This window comes from Sceloporus occidentalis, unplaced genomic scaffold (assembly GCF_023333645.1).
Source record: "Sceloporus occidentalis isolate IW3139 unplaced genomic scaffold, rSceOcc1.0.p SCAF_3, whole genome shotgun sequence".
Taxonomy (NCBI): Eukaryota; Metazoa; Chordata; class Lepidosauria; order Squamata; family Phrynosomatidae; genus Sceloporus; species Sceloporus occidentalis.
The window spans coordinates 45688919-45706001 of NW_028316983.1; the positions used below are offsets into that span (position 1 = coordinate 45688919).

General features: G+C 42.3%; 1 protein-coding gene across 5 annotated transcripts in view; it reads left to right on the forward strand.

Moving 5' to 3' along the window:
• SYT2 (synaptotagmin 2) overlaps window positions 1-17083 on the forward strand; it is a 200348-nt gene that overhangs the window by 154009 nt on the left and 29256 nt on the right. The gene's annotated exons all lie outside the window — the stretch shown is intronic.

Below are 17083 nucleotides of genomic sequence, written 5' to 3' on the forward strand. Positions count from 1 at the left end.
ATTAGAATGGGTTTGTAAAATGACTTACTCTTGAGTGAACATCTGCTGCCATTTTAATTATAGGAATAATTTAGGGAAATACACAAGTTGGATACAATAAACTGTCAAGCAACACAGAGTTGTGAGTTTATACCATTGTAGCAGTTGTAGCAGGCCAGAAGTTAAAGCAAGGAGAAATGTGTTACACTTCACTGAAGTTCTCTCTGGGATAAATTAAAGGTTTATGTCCTGGCAAAAGCAAGCTATTACTTCTATTCTTGCCCAGTATTTTTGGTTTGAAAGCAAATAGTGCTGAACTCAGAAAGTTTACACCAGATTGTCTTCTCTACCCATGCACCCGTTCTCTGTCCTGGAAAATTTATTTACTGCAGGAATATCCCACTGAAAATTTCACATATCAAATCCACGGAAGAGGTCTCCTCTCTGATCGTGAGTGAGAAATTATTTAGCCATTATTTCTCAATAGACTGGGTGGGAATTATACGTCTGGTAGACCAGCACACTTGAAGAGTGGCAGGATGAGGAAGGCATACTTACAAATGATGCTACTAGCAAGATACCATCTACTGTCCAATGTAATACTTTCTAAAAATTGACCTAGAAGCCTCCATAATGCAATTGTACCTTGACTCCTTCCTAGTCGTAACTCATTTTTACATTCCTATTTTGACTTGAAACTTTTGAAACAACATGGGGTCCCTATTTATGTTAATGTCAGCTTTATTTCAATTAAAACATGGCTCTTCATTCAAGCTTTCAGAACCAGTGCCTGTATCTTAGTTCTGACCTTGTTGGGTTCTATAGCACCAATCCACAGACTGAAATCCATCCAACAGTGCAGGGTCAGATTTGGACATCTCCATGAATTGGCTTTTACTAGTTCCTGTGCAGGGCATGAAACATACTTATCTGAATGGGAAGATTTTTGATTGGGTGTGTATTGAGCAAATATTTCCAAATTAACATGCAGATGTACCTCAAAAAGCATAGCCCTTTGTCTTAAATTTTGACACTACAGCTTTGTTCAGAGAGAAACTCCAGTTTGCTTTCTTGGACATTTATTCAGAATTTGCCCCTTCTTAATTATTTATTACATTTCAATTAATATTTTGCCTTTCATCCAGTGAAGAACACAAAGTAGTCATCCATGTGAATTAAAACAAGACGCAACTAACATTAAAGATAATTTAAAGAATGAATTAAATAGACATTATATTAAAACCAAACACTGAATTTTAAAATTTTAAAAATATATTAAGAAAGAGGGAAATGAAATGAAAAAGGCCTTTCTGCAGCTGACAGCTAGTGGCCAAAAGGCTCTTTGATCTTTGCCTGCTGCCAGAAGGGAAGCAAAGGAAGCAGTCAAGTCTTCCACTAAAGAAAATTCCACGACCTGGGAGCAGCCACTGTGAGCATGCTTCTTTAAGATACTCCATCAGACAGATAAGTCATGAAGCAATCATTGTTGCATTTGTGGGGTACAGCGGAAGAGTGCAATTCAGTTCTCATTTGCAGTAGGAGATGACTGAACCAGTGGTGTAACTTGGTATGTTATATTTGTGTCCTTACCATTTCACAGTCAAAGGCTACTCATACAGTTTCCATTATTTGTACAACACCTATCATCACCTGATTATAGGAACACTGTTGGTTTTATCCATTCCCACACCCAGGGTTCAAAATGAAGGGGAAATTAATGTTCTAATGGTGAAGTTTGTTGAGGAGGGAATGGAAATCCAGTACAAAGTTATGAATGATCAGTCATTTCTCTTTGCTTTTCATCCCATGATTGATTTTATTTCCCTTACACACTGATGTATATTGAATGGAAAATCAGCACAGAATGTCCTCCAGCAAAAATTGTAGGCCTATAAGGAGGCATATCTGAAAAGAGAAATAAATCTGTTTTTAAATAGCATATTGGTGGGATACAGACCGCCCAAAAAGGGTGGTCTCCTGCCGCCCTGGTTTGCTCCACGAGGGAGCCACAGTGGACAAACCTCGTGGCTCCGTCGCGGAACAAAAAGAACCCGCAAAAAGCAGGTTCTTCATGTGGTGCCTTTGCGGCACCACAAGGCACCAATGGCACATTTGCGACATCATAAAGGCGCCGGTACGTGCGGACGCTATGCATCTGTCATGTCAAAATGGCGGCACCCGTGTGTACAGGGTGCCGCCATTTATATGCCCCCGTCACGTGCTAGGGGTGAGGCTGGTATGGACGCTATGTCCTCGGCCAACCCCTAGCACATGACGGAGGTGGCGCAAAGGCCCATTTAAATCAGGCCATTGTTAGGTTTTATGCCTTCCATTGCTCTTCCCACCCTTGTTCTCTCATGTGGACAATTATAAATATGGAACAAAAGCGTGGTACAGACTGCCCAAAAGGGGCGGCTCTGTGGCGCACCTTTTATCTCCGGCTTGGGAGCAGGGGAGCCTCACTGGAGTTTTTCTGGGCCATGGAGAAGTGGCAAAATGCAGAAAAGGAGTGTCCTTGGGGCTTCATGCCCCTGGACACCCCAGGAGCCGCAGCCATGGGAGAAAGGGGCTCCTTCCCGCACTGTGCCCAGGCCACCGTAAGCCTCCTGGGGCTGCGTGGAGATGTCATGCATGCGCTGCACCATTTGAATGCAGCGCATGCATGCCTTCATCATGGCTGCCCCTGTGTGGACAGGAGGCTGCCATGATGATGCCGCCACCACGTATTATGGTAGATAGATAGATAGATAGATAGATAGATAGATAGATAGATAGACAGACAGACAAATGTTATCATTGTCATGGTATATATTTTCCCTTTATATCGTTATGCAGACTTAAACCCCCTTGTAAAGCTGTTCTTTCTCCCAAGTGGAAAACATCCAAGTACACATTTAGGTATCTGAATGTTTTTCCTCCATGGTGCAGTCTCATTTTTTTTTTAATGGTGGTTGGAATTCAGTAGTGCATTTACAAATGTGTATCTATAACATACCCATACTACAGTGTCACAATCATGACTAAGCAGTTTATTGCATGCAAAAATAAAGCAACTTACCCCTGCCCCAGGATATAGTCGCTTAAGGGATGCAATCAGGAATTATTGCATGAAAAATGCCACTGATGCCACCAGGTGACTTCATCCTGGCTGCATCCAGGCTCCCAGCCACACTCAGCTGGTTGCTTTCCAAAAACAAGAGCTTCCCGTGTTTGCAAATTGGCTGGCTGAGCGTGGTTGGGATAATTCTTGATTGCATCCTGTAAGTGACTGTATGTTGCTTAATTTTTGTATGTGATAAGGTCCTACATTTTGTAGTCATGGTGCCTCTATTGCCACAATCATGAATGCCTCCTCAAACCTACTTTCCTAGACAGTTGCCAGTTTCAACAAATTGTCCCAGCCTTGCTGGCTGATGGGAGGGGGATGGAAACACCATTGTCTTTCTTCTCCAATTGGCCACTGAATTGACCACTCAATCTGGCAGCTGCTTGTTAAAGTAGATTTGGGAAGGGTCAGGACAGGGATGCTATTTGATGCTATTTAATTATTCATATGATGTAGAATTTTGTCTTTCTTATTTATTTAATTTCTGTCCCACCTTTATACCAATATAGGACCAAAAGCAGCCTACAACAGTTCATGTTGTGTCTAGTTTGGCCCATGGTCTCTCATAGCACCCCACATGTGATTCTTTGGCCTGGTCCATACATTACATTCTTGTTCCACAGATTCAGGTTTCTTTTTCACAAGACTGCAATGCTTTTTGTGTGCCACATGTTGTCCCTTTTTCCCCATGGTGCTCATGAAGACCTGCAGCCAGAAAAAGCTTTCTGATTTGTTAAATTACAATTCTTCCTCCATGACACCCACAGGAAATTGTGGTCTATAAATGCACACCTCTAAATCTCAGTCTAACGCAAGGTGCTTGGACTTGTTGCTATTCCTGCTTTCACGAAGTTTATTTTGATGGAGCAGGGACATTACTTCTGAGAGTCAGAGTGCCATGACACTGGTGGAACAGAGCCTAGACAGCAGATGGATGAAGTATTATCTCCCTGAAGCTTTGGCCTGTTACAGACTGCCAAAATAAAGCTGCTTTGGGTCTCTTTGGAGGTATGCTATTTAAATGATGCATGGGTCCTAAGAGTCCGGAGGTCGCGCCAAAGCCACACTCCATTCCTAAGCACTGGAGTGCAGCTTTGGTGCAGCTTCCGGATTCTTAGGATGCATGCATCATTTAAACTGCATACCTCCAAAGAGACCCGAAGCAGCTTTATTTTGGCAGTCTGTAACAGGCCTTTGTGTGTGTGTGTGTGTATCTGTGTGTGTGTGTGAAAGAGTAAGTGAATAATGAATATTTGTGTATGCACATACACACAATTTCACGCATCTAACAAAACAGGCCATAGTTCACAAAAGCTTATGCCACAATAAATCTGTTAATCTAAATTGTTATGGGACACTTAGTAAATGGTCCGCATTAATTTCATCCTATTTGCTCCCTTTTGTCCTGTGAACATCTCCTATGCAATGAATGCATGGATACTTTTGTACTTTTCCACAGATTCTTTTCATTTAAATGGCCTTTACTCAAAATCCATTAAGAGCAAATTGCACCCATTGTTCTATATAGCAGGACCGCTCCTTGACCTAGTGTATTGACAACACAGTTCCAAAACAAAGAGTCTTGTGCATGGTGAATGAAACTGTGAAAGAATTGTGTTTGAGAACAAGGCCAGATTTTCATCACAGAAAATGCTGTTTCCTTGTACTGAATTAGCACTGTGTCTAATTGACAGCATTTTTTCTAGTGTGACTGCCTATGAGGCTTTTAACTTTGTCCAGATATTTCTGTGCCAACTTGAATTAGATTTTCATATGTGACCTTGCAATTTGCCACATGATACACACTGTACAAGAAACCAACAAAATAATGCCTGTATAATCTGGCAACAAAAGGAGTGAGCATGTCAAACCAAGGCTGAGATCCTACTTTGGGGCTGTGTTGTGTGCAGGGTTAGACATTGACCTCAGTCCAACAGTATCTGTTTGTGGATCTATGCTACACTGAGGCATACACCCTCCTCCCACAACTTACTAAAAAGCCTCTGAAGCTGCACCACATGGCAATTCCATGCAACAATGTGAGCAGGCAGGAGCAGAGACATATCTGTCTACCTAGCCATAGCTGCACGCACAATGATTAAAGCAGCACTGATATGCCCCAGATGATCCCAGTGGATCTCAGCACTGATGTCATCATTGGCTATAGAGAGATAGGTAGATGCTTCTTTCATTCTGCCTACTCACCATGGAATAGCCATGCAGAACTGCTTCAGGGGCTTTACTTTAAGTAAGAAGGGGGCTTTGGACACTTTGGTGTGTTACCCAAAGGCAACTTCCCAAGAAGCTTGGGTAACCTTTGGACCAATTGTATCTGTTTATATGAGTGCTAACTGAGGAGAACTCTAGGTTTGGGGTGAATTAAGAAGTCTTTTTATTTAGAAAAATAGACAGAGATCAATCCCTTCCACACAGTAGTAATTCACACAGACACAGCATACAGAGCTAACCAAAATGGAAATATGGAAATGGGATAGTGGGATTTAAGAGATTTGCAGTGGGTTGATGATTACCTGTACAATGAGTAGACTGTGGAAAGCTGGAGTGGCTGAGGCTGGGGGGGGGGGGGTGTCTGAGGATGACACAGAATATACACAGAGTGTAGCGGTGTATAGCAGCTGTGTGTGCAGAAGTTAGGTTTTGGAACCAAATTTATAGCTTAAATATAGCCCCAAGCCATGTGCTTTCACACCAGGTAACAAGGGCTGTGTGTCCTTTTCCAAGAATCAACAATGAGATTTCAAACTGGTTGAGGGCTTTAATTTTAGTATGACAAAAATAGTGATTGGATGAGGATTTCCCCAGGATGGGTGGATAGAGAAGTTTGACTGGGGACACAACAGGGGGTAGGCAGAGAGATTGGATCAATGCTTTAGGTGCAAGGAGATCCTTTATGTCAAGTTGTAAGAGGAAATGCAGATGACTTGTGGGAAGGAAGGAGCAATTGATACATGATTTGATTGTTTCATTACCTGGATGTGCACATGCCTTGGGACACACTCCTTTTCTCCTGGGAACCTTATCTAGTGAACTCTGAAAAATATGCTGTCTCCAGCTATGAAATATGGGGATCCCCCAAAATAAAGCATGGGGTATGCAGGGTTGCTAACAGGTGGGAAGAAGGAAATACCAGCCCCCCACAGTGCCTGAAAAAGGGCATCCGTATGCTTGAGGGACATTTATTCATGCCCCTAAACAAAGGGAATCCTAGCCAGTGATTATGATATGCAGGAATGCTTTCACAGATTTCAGTAGCAGCATGCAGATATGTATTGGCTGACCAAGAGCATCCATATGCACCACAACACCATATAAAGAACCCCACACCTGTGTCTGAATGTGGAACTTGTATGTTGAACAGAAATACCCGTCTGCTTTATGTAAGGGAAGGCACCAACAGAATTCTAGCTATAATTTGCTTATTTGGTTTTCTGAGAGCTATACAATCATTATCCTCCTTTGATTTTCCCCTGGTGATTCCCATCTTAACACTCAGAAATATCTGTTCTGTCACTAACCCACTCATACCAGTTGTTATCAGAGTTAACCGTTCTCCTTGCTTTAAAAAAATGCAGTATGATTCCTTATATTTTCCTTATTGTTTGGTTCTCTGTGACACAGATGACTTTAGTGAAGAGAAGTTGAATTAGACGTGATTCCAGTTCACATTTGTTCGCACTTGCAAAGACTTCCATTTTGTACTGGCTCCCAGTGCTCATTACATGTCAACACTTTTAGCAATGATAACAATGTATGATCAGGACAGATAGTTTGGCAGCATGGTGAAGATATGTTTTGATTTTGAAAATATGACAATTTAATAAATATGATAACCTGAGCTTTTGTGGACTGTAGCCCAGCCTTTCATGTTTTTGAATTAGTACACAACACTCAGAAACTTGTCGTGCCTTAAAATCATGAGCTAATTCTCTTAAAATTGTATGTTGGGTGCATTTGTGCATTTATATGGTGATGACTGTACATCTATGATTTAGTCTTGTGCTTTGCTTCATTCCTTGCCTATACTTAATACTCTGCATGTAGTGTTACTTGTTCTGCATCATTGACATACAAGGAATACGTGGATTTGCTTGAGCCAGCTTACTCATTACAACCAAAACTGAGTCAGTTTGGCAATATACTAGAAAAGGAACATAAAACGAAAAGGTGGAAAGGATTCTTCTGGCATCTTTAAGAATGTCAGATTTATAGATTTTATAAAACTGCAGTGCAGCTATAGTGTTGAGGTTTGCTGACCATCTCTCTTGTTAACCAGATTACTGCTTATTGGCTCTGGATGGAAGGTAGATGTATTCTCCATGCCACTTAATGGTTAGGAAAGGTACAGTAATTTCTGGGGGAGGGGGGTAAGTGATTTCCTTGCCCCTACATTAAGAGCCCTTTCAGCCTACATGCTTACAGCACTGTGATTCTGTTTTAATTGCCATGGCTGCATCCTGTGGAATCTTGGGATATGTAGTTTGGTGAGTTCTCTGGCTGAGAATTCAAAATGCTACTCCCTAAACTGCAAAGCTGAGGATTCCATTGTACATTGCCATGGCAGTGACCATGGAATCATAGCTATATAATTGTGCAGTGTGGATGGTACCTAAGAAAGTGGACTCAGAGAGCAGAGTTTGGTATTGAGGCAGAATACTTTGAGCTTGATGGTAACCCTCTCTTAAGGGAGGGTAATGGAAATGTTGGCTCCTAGAAATGTTTGTGCTGTTTACCTTTACCTGCACTCTACTTATATGTTTGCAAATGCTGTAAATCAAGTCTCACAGAAACACCAGTACTCTCTCCTCCACAAGGAAGTCAACCGTAGGATAAACGTTGCTGTGGAAGTGGCTGCTGCTCTGAGAAGTGGATGCATGTTAACAAACCAGAAATGTGTGTATATTATTGTTTGCATATGAAGGCTTTTGTTTTATTTGTTCAGTCATTTTAATTTCTCCCCTTCATGTTCTTTGTGTTTATTGTATTTAATTCTCCTGGGTGGGAAGAAAATTTGACACTTACTTTTTAAATGAAATGGAGGGAAATGTTTACAACAGCTTGCCTTCAAAAAAAGCCAGCATTACAAGCATTCCAGTTGTCAATGGCACATAAGGAGGACTGTTCCTGATCACTTCTCCCTTACCCAGATGTTATTCTTTTATTCTCTGAGGCAAATTAGGATGGGATTGTAAAGGTATGTTCAATAACTCAACCATTTTTAAATGATCCCTTTCATTTCCCTTCCAGTTGTCAATGGCTCTTTTCTCCCTTTCTTCTGCAGTGAATATCTAAAAGTTATTTTCAATTTTCCTTAACCCTGATGGGAAGCACTATTAATTCATTTATCATGCTAGCTGTACTTATCCTTTTCTTAGAATTCTCTCAACTGACTCTGCACTTTCCTCTTGAGTGCCCTACATTTTTGACATTTTGAGCTCATATATTTGGGGGGCTGAATTGGCAGGCATTTGGACTTTCTGCTCCTCCTAGGCAGAATAAATGTCTGCTGAGTAGGGATGTGACAAATAATTATTGTACATTTTCTCATCCTCAGCCAAATCAGCAAAATGGTAAATTGTTGTGAATTTTTTTCAGTCCTTAGTGAGGGAGGGGGGGATTAAATGGTTTCTCCCCGTGTTTTGCTTCTGTTAGATTTTGTGCACGAATAAAATATTTGCAAAATTCAGCTGAAACAAAACATGGGGAGAAAACATTTAATTTCCCCCTCTCATTAAGAGGTGAAAAATCTCACAACAATTGACCATTTTGCTGTTGTTAAAAAAATAATTGAATTTATAAAAAGTGGTCTTCAATCTCTCATAATATAGAAAAATTCTTAATAATTGTCAGTGTGGTGAAAACTTGATTTTTTCCATCTTCTTATGTAAGAATGAAATCTACAATGATACATATCCTGCTGCAGAGGTATTTAGAAAACCATCTACAGATACCAGTGCAGTTTTTATTTCTTCACTGACTAAAGAAGAAAAGGGAATGTTTGGTCCACTGGAATGGTGAAAGAGGCAGGGATCAAAAACTGAAAGTAAAGCTAAACCTTTATAAGAATCAATCAAAATGTTGCAAAGTAGTAGACAAGAGTTTCAGAACAAGAGAAAGGAGATGAGAGGAAGTTGGCATGATGTCAAAAGCCACAAAATGTGCACTTCTAATCAAAGATGAAAGAAATCATATATACTGACTGAGTATTGTATTTGGGTGCTACACAGTCTGAGCTTGTGAGATTTTGTTTGGATAGTAGTGGCAGAGTAGCAGAGTACCTGAAAGTGGAAAGACGTACACATGAGATTATGTAGTTTTTACATCTGACAGAGGACATCATGTTATTTCAGTATTTAAATATAAACAAGCTTGTACACCTTAAATCAGTAGTAGATGGAGCAACATGTGGGCCAAAATCTAGTAACTAAAGTGGTATAGTATAATTTTTTGCCAGGGTATTTATTCTGGATATTTACAGGACAGTGGCTGGTCCTCTGCTTCATCTTCCAGTGTACAACAGCAGCTGGGGGGCTACTTGGTGCAAACCCATTACCCTGGCCACTGAGCAGATGTAGGTGTGTGCCTAGGTTGGTCCCAACTGCCTTTGCAACTCAAATGAAGAAGGAACTACCACCATGCCCAGTGTAAGGCTGTTCCTTTTTCCATGAGTCCTCAAGAATAGTCAGAACATAGCTAGGCACAAGCCCCTCAGCTGATCAGAAGCTGGGGGGAGGGGATGAAGCCATGCATAGACAACACAAACACACACACACACACACACACACGGATGTTGTTGTGCATTTGGAGCGAGAGAACTGTGGAAGGAGATACTGGATACCTCCTCCCATAAGGCTGCAAAGTCCATACACAAGCACATCTGGGGTGTACACCAGTATAAGTCACCAATAGGATTCAAGCCATGAGGCTTTGTCTTATGACATTCTGTCTGACTCTATCCTGCCCCTCAACCACCTCCACAGTCTTTACTTATTTGTTTACAATTGTACCAGTTGTACACTTTCAGCATTCAAAATAGTTGTTTGCTTTGGTATTGCCACCTCCAACATGAGTCCAATTGCTGCTGAAAAGTGCCTCTCACCATCAACAGATTTGGCCTGATGGATAGGTGCTCACCTCCTTCCCTGTTCCCCTTCTATTTCTTTTATAACCTTAAGAAGCTGTCATTTAAGTTGAAATATGGTTGTTAAATAGTCCTCCTTTTCCTGATTGATATAGGCTCAAAATTTACTGTGTTACATAGGGGAAGAAGTAGAAAAGGAGAGACTGACTGTCTCATTAGCCATGCAGCTGGCACATTGGCTTTTGCAGAGCAATTTCTTTTCCTCCCTCCCTCCCTCTCCTCCCATACCGCTTGTCTCTCTAACTTCAACCCTTTCCCCATGTTAAATTATTGCATAGGGGAAAAGAATCAATTACCCTTGGTCTACAGAGGCACTTGCATACCAGTTGCACACTGGCTAGTACTGGCATTAATCAGTGATAGATGCCAAAGAGCAAAAATGAAATGCTGCCCACAGGCACTCTCATTGTTTACTAGTCAGCCATAAATATTGACTCATAAATATGTAGCCCTTCTCTCATGTGAAGGAGTGAAATGACAAGTTCAGGAGACAAGGGGATTTGCAAATGGGGCAGAATCAGAAGTGTGAAGCCGATAAGAGAGCAACTAGACGTGACAGTAGCAGAGTCCAGTTCTCAAAATTGGGTGGGTGGAGGTGCAGTGCATTTTGAAGCTCACTACAAATAGGCATATTGAAAATTATGGGGGTGGGGAAGCTGAGTGTGGGGATGCATTCTTTATGGCAAAGACTGGATGGTGGAAGGGCATAGTTTCTTCATTCCTCCACCCCTCTTGCATGTTAAAATCTAAAACGTGCTAAGCAGGACTTGCAAGCTGAATCCATCGTCAAAGAAGGAAACATCAAAGGGGGAGTTGCCCCTTTGGGGGAGCCACTTCAGGGGTATATGAGGGTGACTGCCTATTCTTTTGCCCAACAGAGGCAAGGGTTTGTTAACTGCTTTTACCATATTCCTTTCTCTATATTGCATTAATTGTTTTAAAAACTATTGTTTTGTCTGCCTAATACAGAAAAGTTGTGCTTTTCAGAGGAGGATAGGTTGCACAAATTCAGGAACTGCCATTGGAGTCATACAGGGCAAAGGGAGCTATGGAGGGAGGAGACAATTACAATATCATGGAAGGGGGGGGGGGCAGAACAGGGTGCTTGTTGCCCCCAAAGTGTTTCCCAGGACAAACAGCCTTGGTGACAGTCCCCCTGGGTCGAAAATACTGCTGTTAATGCCAGGTCAGTGAATGGGGAAACAAATGTCATTCAGGATTTGGTTGTGAATGAGCCTGCCAACCCGGCTTGTATTACAGAGATCTGGCTCGATGAGGCTGTGGAGGGGTTAATCTCTCTCAGCTCTGCCCACTAGGTTTTTCTATGAAACAGCAGGCAAGTTCTGTAGGGTGGAGAGGTGGAGCTGCAGTTGTCCATCCCTGCAGAGTGACCAAACATCCTCCTTTTCCACGACATGTTCTACATTTCAACCTCCTATCTTCCATTTTGTGCAAGACTAAGACGGATTGAATCTACATTTTTATTTTTTAGTGTTTTTAGATTTTAATTGGTCATAGCCTACATTTTTCTTGAACGTCCTACATTTTTCAGTGTCTTGTCCTTCTATGCGTGTAGGCCATCTGGTCACTCTGCATCCCCCTGACCAGGTGCCCTCTCCCACAGTCTGCAGATTTTAAGGATATATACTTGAATGTGGGTCGCTGGAACAGAATAGGGATTCTGTTGCTGTATCAACCACCCACTGCTCCACAGTCTCCCTTCCAGAACTAGCCAGGGTGGTCTTGGAGTTTGGTGTTGGAGTCTTCATGATTAAGCTCCATGACTACTACAACTAGTAATGCTGGAGAACTTCAACTTCCATGCTGAGACTGCCATATTGGGAGCAGCTCAGGACTTTATGACCTCTATGACAACCATGGGTCTGTTCCAAGTGGTCTTAATGTGAAGGACCTGTCCACAGTTTGTTGTCATGGACAGATCATTATCTGGTCAGGTTTAGACTCACTGGGAGTCAGAATCTCTGCAGGGCCAATTAGGATGGTTCATCCAGGAGGCTGATAGATCCAGACAGGTTCCTGGTAGCTCTTGGGGATTTTCCTGTCACCTTGGCAGGTGATTCTGTTGAAACCTTGGCTGACCTCTGAAACTGAGAAATTGCCAGGACGGTGGATACAATCACTCCTATGCCTCATCTGTTATGGAGTGGAGCCAAACCAGCCCCCTGGTTTTCCAGGGAGTTGGCAATGATGAAATGAGTGAGATGGAGAGCAGAGTGGACTTGATGAACCAAGTCTGACTGGACATGGGATAGAGCCTATTTGAATGAATATTCCATGGCACTATAGGTAGCAAAGAAATTATTTTTGCTGCCACCATTGCATCTGCAAGAAGCCAACCAGTAGAGCTGTTTTGAATGGTCAGAGGTCTATTACAAATTGGTTCTCACGTAGAAAATGCAGACCATTCAACAGCTGAGTGCCAAGAATTTGCACAACATATTGCAGATAAAATTGCTCAGATCTGATCTGACTTGGATGCTGTAGTTGATGCTATTCCAATGGATGTAACCTTGGCTCCTGTTATTGGATACTTTTCAGTTTGTCCAACCTGAGTATGTGGACATAGAGAGGTAAGAACACCACATTTGCTGCCCTTCCTGACTGATCAAACAGGCCAGAGGGGGCCTGACTGAGTGGGTGAAGAAGATAGCTAATGCCATCTTACAACAAAGCAGAGTTTCAAGTTGCCTAAAGGAGGCAGTTGTTAGACCTTTGTTGAAAAAGCCACCCTTGAATCCCTCTATAATGAATCATTATTGGCCAATGTGAAGTCGAAGGCTTTCATGGCCGGCATCCATAGTTTTTGTGGGTTTTTCGGGGTATGTGGCCATGTTCTAGAAGATTTTCTTCCTGATGTTTTGCCAGCATCTGTGGCTGGCATCTTCAGAGAATGCTTGCCTGGAAAAAGTGGGTATATATATACTGTGTGAGCCTGAGAATGCAGGAGTGATTTGCATGTGTATTGTTCTGTGCTGATGGCAGGCCTCAGGCTGGGAGGCTAATGCAAAAGAGGATTAGTGGCCAATGTCCAACCTACAATTTGGGGGGCAAGGTATTAGAGCATGTATTAGCACTCCAGGGGTTTCTGAATTAAATGGATTATCTAGATCCATTTCAATATGGTTTCAGGCCCAGCTAGGGGACAAAACCTACACAAAGAACTCGTCAGTGGGAGGGCATCATTTTTGATTCTGCTGGACATCTCAGTGGCTTTCAGTACCATCAACCACAGTATCCTGGGAAATCTCAGTGGGTTGGGACTTGGAGGTATTGTTTTACAATAGCCCCATTCCTTCTTGGAGGGGTAAACCCAGAAGGTGATGTTGAAGGATTCCTGTTCAGTCCCTAGTCATTGGCCTGTGAGGTCAAATGACCAGAGTTCTGTTTTGTGCTATTTAATATAATAATAATAATAATAATAATAATAATAATAATAGGATTTATTTATATGCTGCCCAATCACTGGGAATCTGGGCGCCTTACAACAGAGGAGATAATAGACTGTTTCCTGCCCTCAGGCTTACAATCTAAAAAGACATGACACAAAAGGAGAAGGGAATGGTAGGGGGGAAGGGGTTCAGGTCCAGCATTCTTCTCTCCCTCTGAGGCCTGGACCAAGGCAGATGGACTGGAGGGGGGCTCTTTTTCTTAATCCAGGCCGGGCCCGATGGCACTGGGCCTGTCCTTTCACTCCTTCTAAGGCCAGAAGAAGACAGTTGGAAGGAGGGAGGGGAGGGCTCTTCCTCTTCAGGCCCAATAGTGTTGGGCCTGTCCTTTTGCTCCCTCCAAGGCCAGGAGAAATATACTTGAAACCTCTTGGTTTCATATGCTGATGAAACCCAAGTCTACTATGCCTTTATAACTCAATCCAAGGAGGCTATCCTGGTTCTAAACCAGTGTCTGTCATCAGTAATGGACTGGATGAGAGCAAACAAATTGAAACATAATTCAGACATGACAGAGATGCTTTTGGTCAATTGTAAGGTAGATCAGTCATAGGGATTCAGCCTATGTTAAATGGGGTTACATTTTCCCAAACACACAGATCTGCAGATTGGGTATACTCCTGGATTCAACTTTCAATCTGGAGGCCCATGTTTCTGCAGTGGGAAGGAATGCTTTGAGTTGGAGGAAAAGCTGGAAATTATTATTATTATTATTTTAGTGATTTTATTCTGAATTTATCAGCAATAATTCACCCCCAATGTCCAGTGTCTTGTATAACTTAGGCTCCTTCTGAGGCCTGAGAGGAAAAAGAGGAAAAAGAAGTCCCACAATCTTAGAGGAAGAGTCTGCCTTGACCTCTAATGAGCATGCCATTAGCAGTCACCATGAAATAACCTTTGAAATTTATCCACTTAATTTTAAAGACTAATTAGACTCTTTGGGAAACTGGCAAGCTGTTTGCTTAGCATCACGAAACCTGGATCCCATGAGGTGACTAGAGCTGCCACATTGCCAGTTTTAATTTGGCCTGCTGTTGCTTTGAACTGATGCATTCCTGGGTCATATGCAGCAGTGCTGGAAGGACTGCATTGGGTGGAATTACAGCCAGTTCTCATTGGTGCTGTATTTAGAAAAAGCATTTGAACATCTCTCTTTAATTTGGCCTTTCAATGTTTTTAGTGCTTTTATTTGAGAAATGAGTAAAAACCAAAACAAAATAAAACAAACAAGAAAAGGCCCCAAGGTTATTTGAGAATAATATGATGTAAATTTTGGTTGCCCCAAGTATGCTGCAGGCTTCCAGAGTCCAGGGTATGCTCATCCAGTCATAGACCAGCCAGATGTTGTTGGGCTCCATTTCCCACATGCTCCAACCAAGGTCAAGGTGAAGTACTACATACTGCATTAATGGCAGGGGGAATCTCATTGCTAGCTGTACATGTAATGGTCTGAACTAGAGATTCTGGAGTTGCCACAGTCAGCTCAGTGAAAATCACCCACGTGCAGCAGCAATGAAAAAAGGCACATTGCGTGCTAGGGAGTGTAAGGAAATGAACTAAAAGAAATATAACATTGGCGGGATACAGATCGCTCCTTTGGGGTGGCCTGCATCCGCCCCTTTCCCCGACGGATCGGGGCCTCAGCAGCCCCAGAGGCCCCGATCTGCTGCTTTTCCTGGCTTCAGGGAAGTGGCAAAATGCTGCTTCCCCGCAACCTGGAAAGGGGTGTCCTTGGGGCTTCATGCCCCAAGGACACCCCGACAGCGGCAGGAAAAGGGAGAAAGGGGTCACTTGGCCCCTTTCTTTTGTATCGTTGGCATGGACGTTTAAAGGCCGCATCAGTGATATGCGTGGCTGAAGGAGCTCCGAAACGGAACTCCTTCTGGCGCTGCTGAAAGGGTGCCACAAGCGCCCTCCAGCGGTGCCAGGATGTCACATCCGCACCGCACTGTTTGGCTGTGGCACGGCCGTGACATCGTAATGGCGGCGCCCATGTAGAAAGGGCACCACCATTACAATGTACTAGAGTTGTGGGGCATCTGGAAAGGACACCTCGAGGCAAGCCTAATACATATCCAGGCCGGCGCTTTGCACCAGTCTGGATACCGCCATTGTTGTACAAAAGCTTTGTACACCTTTTCCTCCTTTCCTCAAAAACAGTATCACAGAGCTTGAAAAGGTCCAGAATTTTGCATATAGACGCTTGATTAATTTGCTCTGGTTTTCAATTTGATCAATAAGCATTCTATTGCAAGCCTATGTTCCCCCATGTCAAGTATCATCCTTTCCTTCACATTCTGCCATTTTCTCCTTCATGTTCATTAGAATGAAAGCACAGCAATGAAAGAGCAATAAAACAGACTTCTCATTGTGTGACTAGAACAAACTTTCATGCCTCCCTTCTTTTCCTTTGGCATCCAATCCAAAAATTCCCAATATGACTGTATGACCTGATTTGACTTGCTTAGAGCTCATATTTCACCACTCTACTTTAGCATTTGTGCCTTTAAAAAAAAAAAAACCAACAAGATTACATTCTTCATTTAGATATTCTTCTGGATGTCATTTTAAATCCTGGATTCATATGCTGATTTTTTTAACCTCAAAGTATAGAGAAGAAATCCTGCTTTTATATCCACAATGTCTATATGGACAGTTTTCATAATGTAGGTGCATGCAATTCCCAGTTCACTTCCCCTTTGAGATTCTTGAATTGTTTTGCTTCTGTTTTGATGGAAGAGGACACTGATTGACACTGTTTATACTGCATGAGGGAAGAGCAAAAGTGGCCATGGAGTCTCTTGGGACAAATGAAGACTATTTTGGAAGGACCTTTTGGCTTTTATTATTGATATATTCCCTCTTTTTGCCAGTAGCTCTGTAATCCTGACAAAAAGTGGGTATTTACATTTAATTATATCCTTATGAGATGATCTATAAGGAGAGAGATACTGCGTTTCTCTAATGCTGGCCCCAGAGACTGATGGGGCAGAGAATCTGAACATGTATGTGACATGTCCAGAACTCAAATGTTATTCACTGAATTTCTGATAAGGCAGCATAAAGACAGAAGAGAGATTGGAGCAGATGGCATTTATACTTCAGGGGGTCTCCTTACATCTCTCCTTTCTTGCCAAAGTCACTGCATGTTATTCAGCAATAGGCTGTCAAGCTTGTGTTCTGGCAGCATAATGTCCTATTCTATGGAATAGTGTCCCAACACCAATACCACCTTTCTCATAGTGACAACCTGAAAGTGGAAAAGTGACCTATCTATACCACCGTGTAGCTGATGTGTTGTGCATATCCATATTTCAGAATAGTATTTTGTGCTCTGGAACAGCTCATCAAAGAGAAAGTGCTTTCTGTGAA